The sequence below is a fragment of the Myxine glutinosa genome, chromosome 4, assembly GCF_964187855.1.
Source record: "Myxine glutinosa chromosome 4, kmMyxGlut1.1, whole genome shotgun sequence".
NCBI classification, from domain to species: domain Eukaryota; kingdom Metazoa; phylum Chordata; class Myxini; order Myxiniformes; family Myxinidae; genus Myxine; species Myxine glutinosa.
Window position 1 is genome coordinate 116,106,114 of NC_136264.1, and position 20,566 is coordinate 116,126,679.

Genomic DNA, 20,566 nt, shown 5'->3' on the forward strand with positions numbered 1-20,566 from the left:
TCAGTGAATCCACCAGCCACAACGATGGTTTTGTCATGCTGATCATGCCTTACCATATGTTTAGAAAGAAATCGTGCCAGGTCTGCCTTGTTTTCCCCTAAGGCCAGGAAATTACTCCAGTCAGCTGCCAAGGGCACCTCATGGCTGTCAATGACTCTTCGAATGGGTCTGATGCCCTTGGCATGCCTCTTCCTCGTCCCGGATTTAATGGACACCTTATATCTGTCGAATGCAACATCAATGCGGTCAAACAAATATCCTATCTGAAGGACAGTGTTTTTGAAGACATCAGCCAGATCTCCAAATGTAGAAAGTCCGTGTGGCTTCCCAATGGCAATCACCAAGGCTTGTCCATCAAAAATAATGGTTGCATTGCCACCGAGCTCATCTGGTGCCAGCATCAGTGGGCATGGTGTTTCTGCTGTCAGAACTTGAGACAGAATGGCTTTGGATCCTGTACGAATGTCACCATTCATTTCTGCCAGTGCAATCGGCACTGGCAAGAGCTCATGGGACAAAATTTCATCTAGATTGACCTTCCTTCCTGCTTCATAGGCAATGATCAGCCGTTGCAGGATTGATCGGTCTGCCTTTAATACTTTGTCTTTGCTTGATTTTGAGCATTGCCTTTCTGCATCAAAGAGGGATGAAAATATCAATGGCTTGTTCTTGTGCAAAGGGTCACGAAATTTGACCTTCCGTTTCTCACATGGCAGAAGCCTATCCTCGACAAATGTGTTGAGTTGTTGAGTTGGACAACAAATTTATATATGGTGATACGTCATATCTATGGATGACACTTCTAAACTGTGCATTTGACCTCAGGAAGACCGGATATAATAGGTAAAATAACATTTTGGCGGCCATTTTGTTTTTAGCCATTTTGAGGAATTTAGCTTCACAGGAGAGGGTGACAGACAGCAAAAATGAACTCAGCACACCCTAATTATGATAAAAAAGTGGTATGTCAGCTTTTCCCCAAAAATGCCTCTAGAAGTGTGTTTTCCCAAAAATCCGACCAGTCTATAAAGCTAAGGAATGAAAATGAGTAAGAAAAGTGTTTGATGAAAAGTGTATGACATTTGTTTGCAAGAAAGAGAGATTAAAGCTAGCCTGGTAGCTGTCGTTTGAGTGAGACAGAAAGTAAGACCAGCAATCCTGACACGGAGTGTGTAAGATGGTTCCGGGCACCACTTTAATGCTCCTAAGTCCGAACGGTAGTACTACCCTGAGCGGTTGCTGTCGACAACCTGCCTAAAATAATATATATATTAAATAATATAGCACAACATCTCAAAAAGTTGTTGATGTGTTATGACAAAACTAGGTGGATGCGTTGAGTAGGTGACAAGAACAAGCCGATTAGGTTTTTGGTTAAGGTTTGGATCCAGTCCAGCTTACTAGTGGATACAAAATGCAAACCGTTCAGCCTGGCGAAGGTATGTTTTACTTTTGTGTTTTTAGCTGCGACGATCAGCTCTATGAGAGGACCGCGTTGTTGTTCTTGTTGTTGGGGTGCCTTTTTGAAGAGCGCATGCACATACACTCGGACGTGCGTTGGTATGAGGTAATTTAATGACTGGTCGAATTTGGTAGTGCATATTGCAACGGATATCCTCATGATTCTACACATCGCAGCTGGTGACCACACTGTGGTCATTTTTCTCCTGTCTTTTGTATAGAGTGTCAAGGCTTGTGTGGAGGTGTTATAACACAGATCAGATAAGGACGTAACAGAACAAAAATAACAGTAGAAAGAGAGGGATACACCAACAGCAGGGTTGTGGGACAAAATAGAGGGAGACTTGAAGAAATAAGGGATGGGAGGAAGAATGGTGCCAGGGGAGAACAAAGGTGGTGAATAACATGGATAAAGCTGCAAACACTCAATCGCAATGGAAATTCGGAAAGAGGTGGGCTTGGGGAGGGATAATGAGGGAAGAAAATAACATGGTTTTGGATGGGAGATGATTTGAGATGGTGGTGAACAGCTATCTTGAAGACCTGGAGGGAAGAAATTAGATTGAAGAAACTGAGGAAGTTGGTTCCATAGGCGAGGAAAAAAAAGGGGAGCAAATGAATGGAGGTGAGCGGTGATTCTGGATTTTGGGACTTTCACCTGAAGAGAGTTGCTGGTGGACCACGTATGTGCGCCCTGCAGAAACGTTGGGTGTAACAAAGCACGTAGAGAAAAAGGGTGCAAGACCAGAAAGGAGGTGGAATAAGACAGAGAGACCACCAACTAGTTGGCGATGGCAAGGTATTGGCAAGGAATATATCGTAAACAACCAATGTTTTTACAGTATATATAGGTCATCTGTTTATTTTGGACTCGTGTTGTCAATGTTAAGACATTCCACATGTTGGACAAACAGGCCATTAAATCATCAGACATTAGCCAACTGTGTGACTAATATGAGCAAATTTTATTTAAATTATGGCATGGTTTGGCATAAAATGTATATTGAGTTATAGTGGCCGGACATTGTCTACATCCTCAAGTAATTTAGACATCAGCACCAAATGGTAAAGAAAATGTTATTCTGCATTTAACTATTCATGGGCACTCTTTTCAACATAATAACACAAAATGAAGCTCCTTGAAAACCTCTGGGAGGCTTTATCTATTCTTTGAAAGCCTCTGGGAGGCTTTATCTATTCCTTGAAAACCTCTGGGAGGCTTTATCTATTCCTTGAAAACCTCTGGGAGGCTTTATCTATTCCTTGAAAGCCTCTGGGAGGCTTTATCTACTCCTTGAAAACCTCTGGGAGGCTTTATCTACTCCTTGAAAACCTCTGGGAGGCTTTATCTACTCCTTGAAAACCTCTGGGAGGCTTTATCTATTCCTTGAAAACCTCTGGGAGGCTTTATCTACTCCTTGAAAACCTCTGGGAGGCTTTATCTATTCTTTGAAAACCTCTGGGAGGCTTTATCTACTCCTTGAAAACCTCTGGGAGGCTTTATCTATTCCTTGAAAGCCTCTGGGAGGCTTTTCCTAGCACAGCAGGAAAATCAGACAATTATTTTCAAAGAGAATATTCACACAGTACGTACGAGTCGACCCACCTACCCCCCACACATTAAGAAATGATCCTTTGCCACGAGAACTCAGCGTAGGTATTAGCCAGGGAAGTAGTCTCAAGCCAGAGTCACCTTAATGTCAACTAAATTACAAGTCATGTGATATTTACATATGGGTGAGACATAATGCTCACCTTCATGAAATGACATCACAAATGAATAGATAGTCGCCTCTGCAAGTTCAGGACATGTAATGTTTCAGACTCAGGTTTTGTTGATTCATGCAACAAATCTTGATTGACCTGAGGAACAAACTGTCACAAATGAGGAACTGATACATACAAGTGTTCAATAAACTATAGAACAAAGCCAGGCCACTGGTTACTGTAAAGATGTAGAAAATGTTGCGCTTCCACTCATACCCAAAAGAGGGTGCTGTAAGCACGTCTGCACAATCCACAGGACCAATAATTCAGCTTACGAGGAGTGATTCCCATGTGAAAGCAAACTTCCACTCTCCACACTCCTGTCATTTTCATGTTAATCCTTACTTCCTTCAACGGCCTACACAATTTATAAAAATTGTACAGGACTTGTGAAAGATGGTATAAATGCTGGGAATTGAGTGTGATATGGGCCAAATGGTACTGAACGTACTGATATGGTATTGAAGATTTCCTGTGGATGATATCCATATTTCACTGGTGCAGCTCATTTAAAGATGGAAGTCAGTGTGTGCAGAATGAACCCCATGCTGAAAGATGACCTCCCTCAAAGAGAACCCTACTGGCAGCACATTCCTTTCTCCAAGGAAATCATGTTTTGTGATGTAACATTCACCTAATAATAAGAACTCCTCATACAGTTTTCTTTCTGCTAACATGGATCAAACAATAGTCACCAGCTTTAACGTTATATTCCTCATCTGTGGTGATTTCAATTGTCACCATGTCGGTTGCCTATGAATCGGCACTGCAACAACCAGTCATGACACTGCAGAAAAACATGAAATTCCATGGGTATGACCCAAACTGTAAACATCCCATCCTACAGTGGCTTCAGAAAGTATTCATACCCCTTGACTTTTTCACATTTTGTTGTGTTACAGTCTGAATTGAAAATGGATTAAATTGGGATTTTTTTTCAGTGCAGATCTACACATGGTGATGATGATGATGTCCACTCCCGCATCATCGGATGCATATGGCTGCCAAAGCAGTTTCTTGATTATTGGGCACAATCCTGGTCAGGGTGCCACTCCTACGCAGGATACTCGAATGGCTCATTCATCCCAGTAAGCTAGTACTCATTTTGCCGACCTCGGAACGATGACAGGCTGAGACAACCCCACCTGGTGTTAATTAAAGGACCGATCGGGATTTGAACTCAGGACCCTAGAATCCAAAGCCAGCACCCGAACCGTTAAGCAAACACCAGGCTTATTCATCTACACATCTTCTTCTTCTTTCGTGTATCATCAGATGGCCAGCTCAGTGTCGTGCAGCCATGCCCTCGTCTCTGGTCCTACGTCGAAGAGGCCGGCTTCTGAAGGTGGTCTGTATAGGGGGCGGGTGGTAATTATGTGTTCGGCAGTCTGCTCAGGCTCGCCGCACTCGCACGCGGCGCTGTCTGCCAGGCCCCACATCTTCAGCGATGATTTGAAGCGGCCGACCCCTGTACGTAGACGGTTCAGCAAGGTCCATTGCAGGCGTGGTAGGTCTTCTGCTACGACGCCACCTCCTGGGTCCCAGATGTAGCGGTGGATGCGGGTGGGCCCGGCCGTTTCCCACACCTGCTTCCAAGATGCCGCCAGCCATGCGCTTCTAGACAGGTCCTTAGGGATAGAACTGAGCATCTCTTGTGCCGCCTTGTTGTAGGGATGGCGGGACTTGAGTCTGCTTGGAGGCGCCACTATCGTTGTGGTGTTGTGTAGGATGTGCCAGTCGTGTTTCTGGGCATTCCTTGCCAGGGCGAGGGTAGCAGCCTCCCGTCTGAGGCTGGCCGGGGCGATTCCCGCTAGGACTGGCAGGTGGAATGCCGGGGTGGGCTTCAAGCAACCAGCTACAATGCGGAGGGTGTTGTTAATGGCAACATCAACCTTTCTCACATGTGGGCTTCTGCTCCAGGCTGGGGCGCAGTATTCGGCTGCAGAGAAGACCAGGGCTTGCGTGGATATTCATTCGTAGGGTCTTGGCGGAGGCTCCCCAGGTCATACCAGCGAGACGTCGGATAAGCGAGACCCTTGATGTCACCTTGGCCTTAACCTCTTCTAGGTGTTGCTTGAAGGACAGTATCTGATCTAGGCATACACCGAGGTACTTTGAGGCTTGCTGGAACTCCAGGCGTTTGTTGTCAACGAACACATCCAGTTCCCTTTTTGCTTCTCTGTTGTTAAGATGGTATGCCACTGACACTGTCTTACCAATGCTGAGCTGCAAACGCCACCTCCGGAGGTAGGCTACCAAGGTGCCCATGTCTTGGTTGATACAGTTTTCCATCGCCTTCCATGTTGGTCGTCGCAGCATGATGGCCAGGTCGTCCGCGTAACCGTACTTTCTGGATGTTGTATCCGGCAGGTCGTAGATGTAGATGTTAAACAGCATCGGCGAGATAACAGAACCCTGCGGGACACCATTCCTCAGTCTTCTGAGCCTGCTGTGCTGGCCGTCGCTGGTCTGTAGGACGAAGCTGCGGTTTGACAGCATCTCCATGATGAAGTTCACCATATGCCATCCGGGATTGTCCTCAGCAACTTCAGGTGGAGTCCACGGTGCCAAACAGTGTCTTATGCAGCTGTCAGGTCCAGGAACACTACGCCAGCTTTCTCATTGTCCTGGAAGCTGTCTTCGATCTGATCTACACAAAATACCACATAATGTCAAAGTGGAATATATTTTTAGAAATTTTTACAAAATACTTAAAAATGAAATGCAGAAATATCTCATTCACAGAAGAGAAGTATTCAACCCCCTAAGTCAATACTTTGAGAAGCACCTTTGGCAGTGATTACAGCTTCGAGTCTCTTGGGTATGTCTGTCTCAGCTTTGGACATTTGGATTTGGGGACTTTCTCCCATTTTTCCTAGCAGATTTTCTCCAGCTCTGTCAAGTTGGATGGGAGCATCGGTGAACAGCAATCTTCAAGTATTTCCATAGACTCCCAATGGGTTTCAAGTCTGGCCTTTGGCTGGCCCACTTAAGGACTTTTAGGTTCTTGTTCTGAAGCCATTCCAGTGTTGCTTTGGCTGTTTGTTTGGCATCATTGTCCTGCTGGATTATAAATCTTTGCAGCAGCCTAAAGTCTTTTGAACTCTGAAGCAGGTTCTCTTCAAGAATTTGCCTGCATTTGGCTCCATTCATTGGTCCATCTATCCTTACAAGTCTCCTAGTCCCTGCCACTGAAAAGCATTCCCATAGTATGATGCTGCCACCACCATGTTTCAAGGCAGGGATGGTGTTAGATGGGTGATGAGCTGTGCTCAGTTTCCACCAGACATAGTGCTTTGCATTCATACCAAAGAGTTCAATCTTCATCTCATCAGAACCCAGAATCTTTTGCCTCTGGCTCTCAGCGTCTTTCATGTGCCTTTTTGCAAACTCCAGGCATGCTGTTGTGTGCCTTTTTCTCAGAGGTGGCTTCTATCTGGCCACTCTCCCATAAAGCCTAGATTTGTGAAGTGCTGCAGAGACAGCTGTCCTTTTGGCAGGTTCTCACATCTCAGCCAGATAACACTGTAGTTCTGTTAGAGTAGTCATTGGGTTCTTGGCCACCCCTCCCCTTTCCCCCGCCTCCTCCCCCCCCAAGCCCTCTCCCTCCCACACATCCCCTGATGTCCCTGCTCTCAAATGTTGTGTTTGTGTGCTTCCCCTTCTCTCCCCATCTTGTCTACTGCTCCCTCTTTTTATATGTTTTGTTTGTCTGTTTGATTTGTTGGTGTGATAAATGTTAGCTCTTTCACGAGCCTCGATTTTGTATACAAAAAAAAAAAAAAAAATCCTTGACCAAGGTTATTCTTGCCCGGTTGATCACTTTGTTCAGACAGACAGCTCTAGGAACAGTCTGAGTAGTTCCATATTCTTTCTGTTTCCTAATGATGGAGCTCACTGTGTTCTTGGGAACGTTCAACTCTAGAAATTGTATTATACCCTTCCCCAGATCTATGCCTCCTCACAGTTCTACGCTGGAGTTCTATGGACAGTTCCTTGGACTTCATGGTAGAGTTTCTGCTCTGACATGCACTGTCAACTGTGGGACCTTATATAGAAAGGTTTGTTTCTTTCTAAATCATGTCGAATCAATTGAATTGGCCACAGGTGGACTCAAACCAAGCTGGAAAGACATATCAAGGATGACGACCAAAGGAAATTGGATGCATTTGAGCTCAATTTGGAGTGTCATAGCAAAGGGGTTGAATACTTATTAACTCAAGACATTTCAGCTTTTCGTTTTTAATTATTTTGTCAACGTTTCTAAAATACTTTCTGAAAGCGCTGTATATCTCTGCAAATTGCAATTACTCCCTCCAGACTCTAGCCATGCCCAATTTTGCATCCAACCTCTCCTCTCCTCCTTCTGCCCTTAACTGTCTCACTCACTCTCACAGTCATCCCAGCTGATGTTCAGCTATCATATCCGATTATCCGTCCTGTAAAAAATGGTACACTGAACACTATATGGTGAAACAATGGCAACCAAACAGCTTGCTTTCTCATCATGGAAGGCTAACAAAGCGAAGAGCAACCTGAGATGATTTGGCAATGCTTGCAAGAACTATATGTCCATTACATCCTTACGTGAGCCGGAAAATATTACGTGGTAAACCTTAAGGCTGAACTCTGCAACCTGTCGCCTTTATAAAATAAAATAGTGGTGGCAACTGGCTATACTGAATGGCTACCTCTGGTGTGTGATACACCAAAATCCGTTCTCTCATTTCAAATGGCATCAGAGCTGACTGCTCGAGCCAAGTCTGAATGTCTTAACTCATTGTTTACATTCAAAACTCATGTAGCCAACCCATCCCTTTCCGACCTCACATTACAGTTTCATACCCACCGCTTTCTAGACACTGACATATTTACCTGAGAATATATTGAGAAATTTCTCCCAACGCTGGCTTTGCCTTGATGATGAGCTAAGATGGCATCAGCACCTGCATTCTCGAATCCTGCTATGCTGCAATCTCTTCTTATTGGTTGGCTCTATGCAGCTTGCCCTTCAGCTCAGGCTGCCTCCCATCTGTTTGAAAGAAAGCTAATATCACTTCAATACACATGAATGAAGCAAAAACATCCTCTCCGCTACATGCCGATTACCTGGCTTCCAGGCTGACAGGATGGCCTCGAGGTATGCACAATCGCCTCTAAGCTGTCTAGCCTGAGTTTGAATCCCAACCCAGCAATAAACTATCATCCTGGTGTTTCACAGGGAGGGTGATTTATCAATGTGTGTGCCTTCCCTGAGATGGACGGGTGTCCTGTCTGCCAGCATTCCTTCGTGGACATTAAAGATCCTAGATGGTGTCCTTTGCGAAGAGTAGGCGTCTTTTCGCTGGCACCATGGCCAAATTCGAAATTCCTGCCCTAACCAGCAGAGGGCATTGCATCAGCGGCACAGCCATGCTCTCAGCGAACTCTGCGACCACGCAGCCTCGTGCTCCATGCGAACAAACGAACTAATATTGCTTCCAATTAAAAGCAAGTCATGGAATCCATCTTCACAACCGACAGTGTTTCCGTTTTTTTAATAGCCTGATATCTAACCAGCAGTTAACATTCCATCACAGCCAATGAATTTTTGATTGTGTTGCTATTTGTCTTAGTCTAGGCAAGAAATTCAAAAATGTGCTTATTTAAGCTGCATGAGGCATTTTTGAGGAAAAGCAAACAAATAGGTTTTTCTGAAAGGGATTTTCGTGCTGAATATGAATATCTTGTTTGTGTTTCCCAAAATTGCCTAATTAGGTCATTAATTAAGGTCAAAGGTCAATAAGTGCAAAATTCAAGTTTTCACAGAAATTATTTTATTTTTAATATCCAATACAGTGGCGAAAAAGTTTATCGAGTATCTATCATATTAAGCCATATATCGTATGTCAAAGATTTGAATTTAATGGAAAATGTGAAAGAAATGTTTGCTTCTGAAGAGAATATCTCCGTAACGGTTGGACTTTTCATGCATTACCATATGGGCTTAACCCCTTCCACTTTTGATATGTCAATGCACTAGTGAAATGGTTTTTCTGGCTTCTAAATTCTGGCTTCTTCTTTTTTTCTCCAGGAAAAACGGAAAACGTTTTTGTCCGGAAAAACGGACAAAAAAGTCCAGGCCAATTCGACGATTGATTGAAAATCGAGATGTCCCCCTCCCAAGCAAATGGACAGACTTCCTGGCATCCACTGACAACAGGAGAGACCTTTCTCTTTTTCTGTCCAATGCACTCATTGTAGTCAGGGCCCTTAAGGATATTTTGGTTCAAATTCTTCCAAAAGCATCAAATTTGGCGCAGATGTTGCCCATGCCATACTCTTTCGATTTTTGACGGGCGCCAAGGGCGGTATGATCCGGGGACCATACCGGTCCGTCCCGCCATGTCACCTGACCTATGACGTCATAATTAGGATATGCATCCAATCACGTGGCGTACTATAAGTGGTCAAAGTTCAAAATGAATCGATCGAAAAATGAAGGCAGGGATCCATTTTTAAGGTTTTCATAAAATCCAACATGGCCGCCAGGTCACATGACCTATGACGTCATATTTATGACATGTATACAATCATGTATACATGAACCCGGATCATGATCGCACAAAAATTAAACACAAGGATATGGCATACAGTTCATAAAACATCAAAATCCGTACCTTTGTAATTAGACTGATGAACTGCATATGCCTGAAAATTAGGAAATAGACATGTAAATATTTCCTCTAATTGTAAAAAATAAGGTCAGAGTTCGATTACCCAACCCAGAAACATAAAATGGTGAACCTCGCGTAAATCTTGACAAAAAACTCAAAAACCGACATGTTTGACTCAAAAATGACCTTTAAGATGACCTTGAGGGTTGACCTTGACCTCGAATCATCAAAATAACATCATAATTGGATTCCTCGACCTCGAAAACCCCTGAAAAGTGGTATCATACATGATTCCAACCCTTTTGGTTATTTAACTGATTTTCCTCTAATCCGGGTGGCGGCCATTTAGTATTTCGCCAATATGGGGCCCCTTGGCGCCCGTCAAAAATCGAAAGAGTATGGCATGGGCAACATCTGGGAAATTTGGTGCTTTTGGAAGAATTTGAACCAAACGGCCCCAAAATATCCCTAGGGGCCCTGACTATTGCATCCGCTCCAAGTGAGAAGACAGTTATTGTGGGTGGAGGGTTCGTTAGCGAGACAGATGTGCAAAGTACTGATCCTGACATGAACATGGAGTTGTTGGAAGGTAATCATGAAGAAGCGGATACCCGAATTATACTCCACTGTATTCAAAGTGATGCACCAACTATTGTGGTGTCAGCCCGTGATACGGATATCCTTGTTCTACTTCTAGCGCATTTTGACAAGATGGTTTGCTCACAGTTATGGCTCAAGGCTGGCACTTCTAAGAAACCGAAGTATGTTCCAGTTCATGATATCAGGAAACAACTCGCCCTCGATGACCACACATTTGAAACAATCCCAGCATTCCATGCAATCACAGGGTGTGATACGGTGTCATACTTCTCTGGACACTCAAAGAAGTCAACATGGGATGTATTCTTGGAACACCATCATCTACTAAGGGGTCTTGGCAAGTCTCTGAGTCTGTCCAATGAAGTGTCCAATGATGCTGAGAGATTTATATGTCGCATATATAAGACATCATCCGAGAACTGTGACCAGGCCCGTGTAAAGCTGTTCAGTAAATGTCAGGCACCAGAATCAATGCCACCATCCAGTGATGCTGCACATCACCATATACAGCGTGCAAATTACCAGAGCTTCATATGGAGAGAAGCGTGCAATCCAAACCCAGTAATTCCTTCCCCAATGGACTCTGCTGGATGGAAGCTGGCTGATGGTCTTCTCTCACCGGTGCTCACATCTTTACCCCCTATCCCAAAAGCATGCAAGGGCATTGTACAGTGTGGCTGTACCAAGGGTTGCACCAGTGATAGGTGTTCGTGCAAGAAATGGGATTTGAAGTGTACGGACGCATGCAAATGCAGTGACTCGGAGACTGTAACATGCAAAAACAAGACTAAATAACGCCAATGCTAGGATATTGCCACAATACGGTTATTTGACACTTCATCAGTGTTGGTTTAAGGGGGTGAAATATAAATATAAAATATAGAAATATAAAAAAGGTGACATATTCCTTTCTAATATATTGTTAGATATATTGTTGTCATATATAGAGAGGAAACCAAAATCCGTTTTGGTGGCCTACGTTGGAAAAGAGACAAATCCATGCGACCAAAATTGAACTGTTATTGAGATATTGGCAATTGAACCGTTATTGAGATATTGGCGATAGAATCAAGAATTCCTATCATATTTTTCATTTAATTTGAATATTCGGCACATAATATGACGTTTAATTTGAATGATATGTAGAAAATTCTTCTAAATTCATCTAGGGGACGTCAAATAGGACCTTACGAAAATTTCATAAAAATTCGCATTTTGTACTAATTAACCCTTGACCCTAATTGGTGGCTAATTCTGCAAATTTCGCAAAACAAACAACAAAGTCTCATTCCCCTGAATCTAGACAATGATGCTATGCCATATACTCTTTTCACTGGTGCATTTTGACATGAAACATCAAAGGGAAATCGACTGACATGGCACTCCGTAGAAAGGTCAACCGTTACGGAGATATGCTCCATAGAAGTGAAAATTTCTTTCACATTTTCCATTAAATTCAAATCTTTGACATGCAATCTATGGCTTAATATGATAGATATTGGAAAATCTTTTTTACCACTGTATTGAATATTAAAAACAAAACAATTTTTGTGAAAACTTGAATTTTGCACTTATTGACCTTCGACCTTAATTAATGACCTAATTAGGCAATTTTGGGAAACACAAACAAGATATTCATATTCAGCACAAAATTCCCTTTAAGAAAAACCTATTTGTTTGCTTTTCCTCAAAAATGCCTCATGCAATCACATTTGCTGGAAATTGAACCAGTCTATCTCTCAAAAAGGATGGAGGCCTTGAATCTCAAGCATGAGGTCAGGGCTATGTCTCTGGATATATATTATTAGACGGGCTATGCATTGGAGACATTCTGGCACCCTGCTCAGTTTGCCAAATGTTCGCGTCTCTGGAATATAAGGCAAACTCCACCAGACTCAATGGCATTACACTTGTCAACAAAATCGAACATTTTCTCTCATCAAAGATGTAAACACACTTTTCCAGAGATTTGCATGCTGATTCCAAATCTGTTTTTGGTTTTCCTTTAGCACGTCTAGTTTTTGTGATGAGACCGATCAAATTTGAAAGATTATTGCCTATGATCGGTCTCATCACCAAAACTTGTACATGCTAGAAAACATGGTTTAGAATCAGCATCCCATGACCTATGTAGCCCACCTATAATTATATTTGATGACAATGACTTGTCGGCAGCCCAGTGTTGTTGTTGGAACGCCTGCACTGTTTCTGGATAGGCAGTTCCATTATGACCTTGGCAGAATCCAACTAACGACTTTAAAAACTGTACATTTGAGGACCTTGATTGATGCTCAGCATTTGAAGAACAGAGCACTGACAAACCCTGTGGAGTGAAACACCATGGGGTTGGGGTGGGTTGACTGTGTCGTGGAAAGTGACATCAGAAGATGGCATCATGGCAAGATGTTACGTGACTGTTCCCAAGATCACCAACCTCATTTTCCTGAAGTCAGATCCTGTGTTGTGTAATGTCAGTCTGCATGTGCTTGCATGTGTAACAGCTCCTATATGAGCATGCAGCCCTGTAAACATAAAAGTTCCTGCCTTCTTGACTTCCTCCACTCATGCAGTCAGTGAATAGCACTCAACAGAATCCTTTCATCCCTCCAGCAGAGGCTGAAGTGTCTTTGTTCTTATTATATGCATAAATGGCATATTTGATGCTCTGGAACCATATTTTCCCCTTTGCAGATGATTCCACATTATACCATACAGTTCCATATACCACCAATAGGTCAGCAGCAGTGCCTTCCCTCCCTGAAGATCAGATTCTGGTCTTGCAATTGGAATATTCCATCTGCCCTCTGTGTGTCCAGAAGAATCATCAAATGAACCAACCAACCTATCCACTTTCGAAATGAACCACTGAAAGAGGCAGACACAATCATCACAAACACGTTATTAGGCTCTCTCCTCTCCACCACTTCTCCTCTGGTCTTGCTTCCTCTATTTTTTCATCCTTCCATCACTCAATATTTTCGAACCACTTTCTTTGTAGAACTCTTAAAATCCAGGCTTACAAGGTCAACACCGTTCTTTTGTTCCTCTCTTCTCCTTATCGTGAAACCTTCCTCAATCTGTTGGATCACACTCGTCCGTGGCATAATGGTTAAAGCATCCGCACCAAGTTGGCAGTTTGATGTCGACCCTGGCAAAATCAAAACAAAGACTTTAAAAAAGGTATGTGCTGCTTCCTTGATTGATAGATAAAGAACAGAGCATGGATAAACGCTATAGGTTGGCAGCCATGTTGGGGGAAATGTCTCCTTAACTGCACTGTTGAGTGCAGCGAAAAAAAGTGATGTCATAAAGATGGCATCGCCGGTACTCAGTGTCCCAGGAAGTTACATCAATTCGCCAAGCTTAGTGACTGTATTTGTCAGAAGTCATATCTTGTGTTGTCTCATGCATTTGTCTGCATGCCATGTGTGAATGTGTTTCAGCTATTCCATGAGCCAGCTTGGACTTGTATTTTTTTTTTAAAGAGCTTCCAGTTGGCAGCATACCACCACCTCAGGTCATCCTCCATCCTGACCCATGGTTTTCCCTACACGCAATAACCCTCCTCTATCTCCCCATGAACTTGCAGGTTGCTGTATTTCATTCCCTCTTTTTCACCTCCTCTTGTGTGCTCATCCCCTTGTTGTGCCCACATTTTGTTGCATTGCCCTAACATCAGTGTGTTGCCTTTTGCCCTCTGTCTTCTCACTTTCTATAAGCCTAGTCATTGTACACTTTGTACAAAAACAAAAAAATATACTTCTTACCACAAAGACACTTCTTTTTACCCGAATTTTTTTTTAATACAGAAAGCTATGCACACAGAGGAGCTAAACGACAGAGGGCAGTAGGTTCACAGCCTAACACAGGATCACAAGATTACAGGTAAACAAAGACATCACACATTACTGGTTGAGTAGTAGAAAGAAAAAATGTTGAGGAGGGGTCTTCAAGAGTAAAAGAGAGCAGGGGTGGGTACTTGAAGAAAGCACAAGGTGAAAATGAACAACACTCTTGAAGGCATGAGACAACAGTCACAATATGTTGGTTACACAGACGAGAGAATAAAAGGATGAAGTAATGGAGGAAAATCTTCAGCTTAGCATTTGGGAGGATAGCCATGTGTGAGATTGTGGAAAAGAATGAAGAGGGATTAAGGCAGGGGGATGCCTGAGGAAGGAGAAAATGGGAGGAGCGAGGCCAGAAGTGGGGTGATAGAAAACGGAGCGTTCATTATCCTGCATGCAAACCTGGAGAATTAGAAAGCAATAATAATCTCAATGATCTTAAAAAGAGAATAATCTTAATACTTAGTAATTTTAATGAGCTGTTCAAAAAAAAAAACTGTGTAAAGGGTGAGAAAAAAGACTGCAGATCAAAGCAATTGCTACTGAGTCTACAGTAATTTTTTTTGTACACTAAGTCGAGGCTCATGTAAGAGTTAACACATAAAACATATAATAAAGGGAGCGGAAGACAAGAGGGGGGGGGGGGGGGAGAGAAGCACAACAACAGCAGAGAACAGGGGCATCGGGAGATCTGTGGAAGGGAGAGGGCTGGAGGGATGGGGGTGGGTGGAGGAGGGTACATGGTATAACAAATGGACATTGGTACTTGGTAGATATAGAATTTGAAAAACGGAATTTAAAAAAGATGGACTTGGGGTGTATTAACGGGGGTACAAAAGATTAATGTTTTGGATGGGGAAGATAAGACATTGTGGTTAACAGCTGCTTTAAAGACGTGGAGGGAGGAATGGGATTGAAGAGAGTGTGGGAATTTACCCAGCGGTGGGAAAAAAGAAGAATGAAAGATTGAAGGTGAGCATTGAGTCTTGATTTTGGCAGTTTCCCCAGAAGGGGGTTGCTGGCGGATCTTGTGCGTCCTGCAGGAATACGTGGAGGGCAGAGCACAGACAGAGCAGGGGGAACAAGGCCGGAGAGGAGTCGGTAGAAAACAGAAAGTCCACCCACCTGCCTACGGTGAGAGAGTGAAAGGCCCTCAGAGTCAGTCTCATTGCGGGAGATTCCAATGATTCTGAAAGCTTTGGTTTCAACAGTGTGAAGCTGAGCTAGGTGTGAGGCAGGAGCACCAGCCCAGAGGGAAGAGCAGTATTCCATCAAGCTGCGGATGAAAGCTTTGTATGTGGTGAGAAGCTCAGTAGAGCCAAGAAAGGACTTAGCATGACGGAGGATGCCCAGTCGGTGACTGGTTTTGGAGGCCAGCTTAGAAATGTAGTTTTCCCAGGAAAGATAATGGCAGATAGTGGGACCCAAAAGCTTGAGTGACAGAACTTCTTCGAGAGGATTGTTGGGAAAGTAGATGGGAGGGTTTTCCATATTGTCTTTTCAGAGAGACATAGCGAGAGTGAGAGATTTTTCAGGATTGAAAGACATGTTCCACTTGTTTGACCAGTTTTTATCCAGGTCTGCAGAGATTGAAGAGGCTGCTGCCTGCCGATCTGAGGGATGAGATATGGAGCGACAGAGAGTGGAGTGATCAGCAAAGAGATAGAGAGGATTTTCCAGAGAGTCGGAGAGATCATTAATGAAGACCAGAAAAAGCACAGGGCCCAGAACACTACCTTGAGGAACTCCAGCCTGGACAGGAAGGGGAGGATGAGAGAATATATCAAATTTGTTCATAGATTAAAATTGTTCAAAGAGCACCTGATGCCACGCAGTCTTAAGAAACAAGGATGGGTGGGATCTGCATGTGGCAAGTTTGATTGGTTGGGATTGTCAAGTTTCAATGTTTAGGTTGAAAGATGGCAAGGATTACGAAAGTTCCAATATGTTTATTACAGCCACGCAGTACATAACAATGGCAGCACCGTATTCACTCCAACTGGATGTTGTCTACTACTTCCGTGTCAAACAGATGAAGGTCAATTGCATTGCAGCTGGAGCACACAAATGAAATCTCCACCCTTTAAAAAAAAAAATATATATATATATATATATATAACACAGCAAAACTTTCAAGGGAAATAAATAAAAGAACAAGTACACATACATTCAAAGTACACCGCCCCATGCCAAATAATTAAATATGCTGCAGCGCGGCATTGCCGGGGCGCCTCCGGCGCCCGGCAATACCGCAGTGCAGCTCATTGAGGCTGCATTGGGAGGGAGAGGTGTACACTAATTGATTGATTAATTGTATAATTAAAATCAATAAAAGATTATCACAAAATATTTTCATAATCAATTGGCTAATCGCATAACTAAACCAGTAGTGCTTCATCCGAAGATGTATCTTTTAGAAATTTAATTAAATAAGTCATTTATAAAAAATTAAATAATTAATTGATTACTCAATAAATAATTAATCGATTAATCAATAAATACTTAATAGATGAAATGATTAATCAATAAATCAAAAATATCCTTGATAGCCACATCACTTGGTCACTCATGTCCAAATATTAGCTTCCCAGCTCAAAAGGTGCCTGAGATATTGGCCAAATGAGAAAGAAAATAAATAAATGATTAATAATGAAAATAAATAAATAATAATCATAAAAAAATTAAATTATTAATCAATTTGGTCAGAGAACACATAAACTACCACTATTTCATCAGAATCTGTAACTTAAAAAAAAAAAAATTTTTTGTCATTAATCGAATAATTAAATAATTAATCGATTAATTGATTAATTAATAAATCAAAAAATATCCTTTGCAGCCAAATCACCTGGTCATTGGCATGTCCAAATATCAGCTTCCTAACTCAAAAGGTGCCTGAGTTAATAATGGTCAGAAGATAAATGAAATTTAATTAATTAAATAAGTACTTAATTAAACGCTAATAATTAAATAACTCCTCAATTAATTGATTATTCAAAAAACAAAAAATACCGTATTTGACAAAGGACTTGCTCACTACTGTGCCGAAATTTCAGCTTCCTAGCTCAAAGGATGGCTGAGATATCGTCCGGACAACCAAGAAAACAAACAAACAAGAAAACAAGAAAACAAACAAGAAACCAGAGTGAAAACTGAGTACTCTCTTTCAGCGTGCGTCACTGCCGAGCCCCCTTTGGTGCCCGGCAATGACGATTTGCAATGCCTGGAGATGGCATAGGAAAGGAGCGGTGTACAACAAGTACACATACATTCAAAGTACACCGCCCCATGCCAAATAATTAAATATGCTGCAGCGCGGCATTGCCGGGGCGCCTCCGGCGCCCGGCAATACCGCAGTGCAGCTCATTGAGGCTGCATTGGGAGGGAGAGGTGTACACTAATTGATTGATTAATTGTATAATTAAAATCAATAAAAGATTATCACAAAATATTTTCATAATCAATTGGCTAATCGCATAACTAAACCAGTAGTGCTTCTTCCGAAGATGTATCTTTTAGAAATTTAATTAAATAAGTCATTTATAAAAAATTAAATAATTAATTGATTACTCAATAAATAATTAATCGATTAATCAATAAATACTTAATAGATGAAATGATTAATCAATAAATCAAAAATATCCTTGATAGCCACATCACTTGGTCACTCATGTCCAAATATTAGCTTCCCAGCTCAAAAGGTGCCTGAGATATTGGCCAAATGAGAAAGAAAATAAATAAATGATTAATAATGAAAATAAATAAATAATAATCATAAAAAAATTAAATTATTAATCAATTTGGTCAGAGAACACATAAACTACCACTATTTCATCAGAATCTGTAACTTAAAAAAAAAAAATTTTTTTGTCATTAATCGAATAATTAAATAATTAATCGATTAATTGATTAATTAATAAATCAAAAATATCCTTTGCAGCCAAATCACCTGGTCATTGGCATGTCCAAATATCAGCTTCCTAACTCAAAAGGTGCCTGAGTTAATAATGGTCAGAAGATAAATGAAATTTAATTAATTAAATAAGTACTTAATTAAACGCTAATAATTAAATAACTCCTCAATTAATTGATTATTCAAAAAACAAAAAATACCGTATTTGACAAAGGACTTGCTCACTACTGTGCCGAAATTTCAGCTTCCTAGCTCAAAGGATGGCTGAGATATCGTCCGGACAACCAAGAAAGAAAGAAAACAAGAAAACAACCAGAGTGAAAACTGAGTACTCTCTTTCAGCGTGCGTCACTGCCGAGCCCCCTTCGGTGCCCAGCAATGACGATTTGCAATGCCTGGAGATGGCATAGGAAAGGTGCGGTGTACAAAAACAAAAGGGATACCAGCCTGTGAGGATTGGTCCCCCACATATCCATATTATAAAAGGAGCCGTCTGTTTGTTTGTTCATTTGTTTGTCGTGTTATAACTTGAGAACGGATTAACGGATTTCAATAAATCCAAGTACAGTGGTTTCAGGTAACTCGCGGGAAGGTTTGTGATGCAATTTTTTATGGGTCCACGAGCACACGTGTCAAAAAAGATGCAAATGCCACTTGCGTTGCTGGTTATCCCTGCACAGAGGGCAGGATCTTCCAGGAATCCTTTTGAGCTCACCTGGACCTTTGTCCGGTGAGCTTATGCGATCGAGCAGTGTCTGTAGTTAAGTCAGTCAATGAGAGTGAGTGAGGCCGTAAACATTTCATTCATTAATCGTATGAACCAAACACACAATTTCAATGAAACTTGGCCATATGCTTCATAACTGATGCCGAAAGGTGTATTGATCACATCAAAATCTGTGCTTCTTACGGGTGTCTACAGGAGGGGAGATTTAACCCCCCACAATAGGTACTGTATTTACTCTCTTCTCCGAAACTACACACATGATTTTGATGAAATTTGGCCACAAGCTTTATATCTGATGCCTAACGAAGGTGTATTTACCTCAACAAAATCTGTGCTCAGTAAAGGGGGTCCATGAGAGGGGAGAAGGGGTTGACCCCCAAAATAGGTATTTGCTCTCTTCTCCGAAACTACACACACAATTTTGATGAAACTTGACCAAAACCTTCATCACCCGTTATGTACCAAAGTTTTTATTCACAGCATTAAAAAAAATCAGCGTCTAAAGGGAAGTCTGCGTGGGGCTTGAGTGTCTGTTGTTCCTAATCCAGGTGAGCTTCCAGGTATCTGCATTTTTTTTTAGCTTTATCACTTTGGAGTGCTTTGAGAAGACTCTATATATTAAGTTTGATTTGAAAGCATCATTAAATTAGCTCAGGTGGCATAAAAATGTGAAAATTTTGGAGGGGTGGATACTTTCGCAGGCCACTGTATGTGTAATGAAGAATGTTTGATGTGTGGCTCAAATGTACATTATAATCAATAACCAGATCATTATAATAAATTACCAGATCATTATAATCTATAAACAGATTACTATAACCTATTACCAGATCAATATAATCAATTACCGGATCACTAACATTGCCCAGATAAACATATATCAAACATTTCAGCAACTAATTTATCCAATTAAAATAAAGGGCGAGTGTGAATATAATTTCCCTTCTCATTGAGATATATCTTTATGAACAGTGAACTCCACAAGAAGCAGCATTTCATTGAAATGTATCACCTATTTATTAAGTGCACAAATATAGAGGAAATGGTAGAATAAATAAAGCCATAAAATGAGTTACAGTGGTGGCCAAAAATATTGGCACCCTTGCACTTTTTTCAAATAATGCACCATTTCTTCCAGAAAATTGTTGAAATTAAAAAATATTTTGTTATCCACATATATATCTTTGGTTTGCATTGGAACAAAAAAAAAAAAAAAGCCAGAGAAAATTACGAATCTTCGCTTACTCCACACAGAAATCCTAAAATGGCCCGGACAATATCATTGGCACCTTTCAGAAGTTGTGAGAAATAATTTGATTTCAAGCAGGTGATTCTCCTTTACTTTGGAATTGACCTCACGTGCGGTGAGTTGCAGGTGCCTGCAATATAAAAATCACTCATTCAACCAGTTTGAATAGAGAAAAGGTGTCATTCTGCTGTTTTGTGTCGCTGTGTGTACCGCAATGAGCATGGAGAAAAGAAAGAAAACCAGAGAATTGTCTGAGGAGGTCAGACACAATATTGTAGCCAAGCATGGACAAACTCAAGGCTACACGTCCATCTCCAGAGACCGTGATGTTCCTGTGTCCACCAT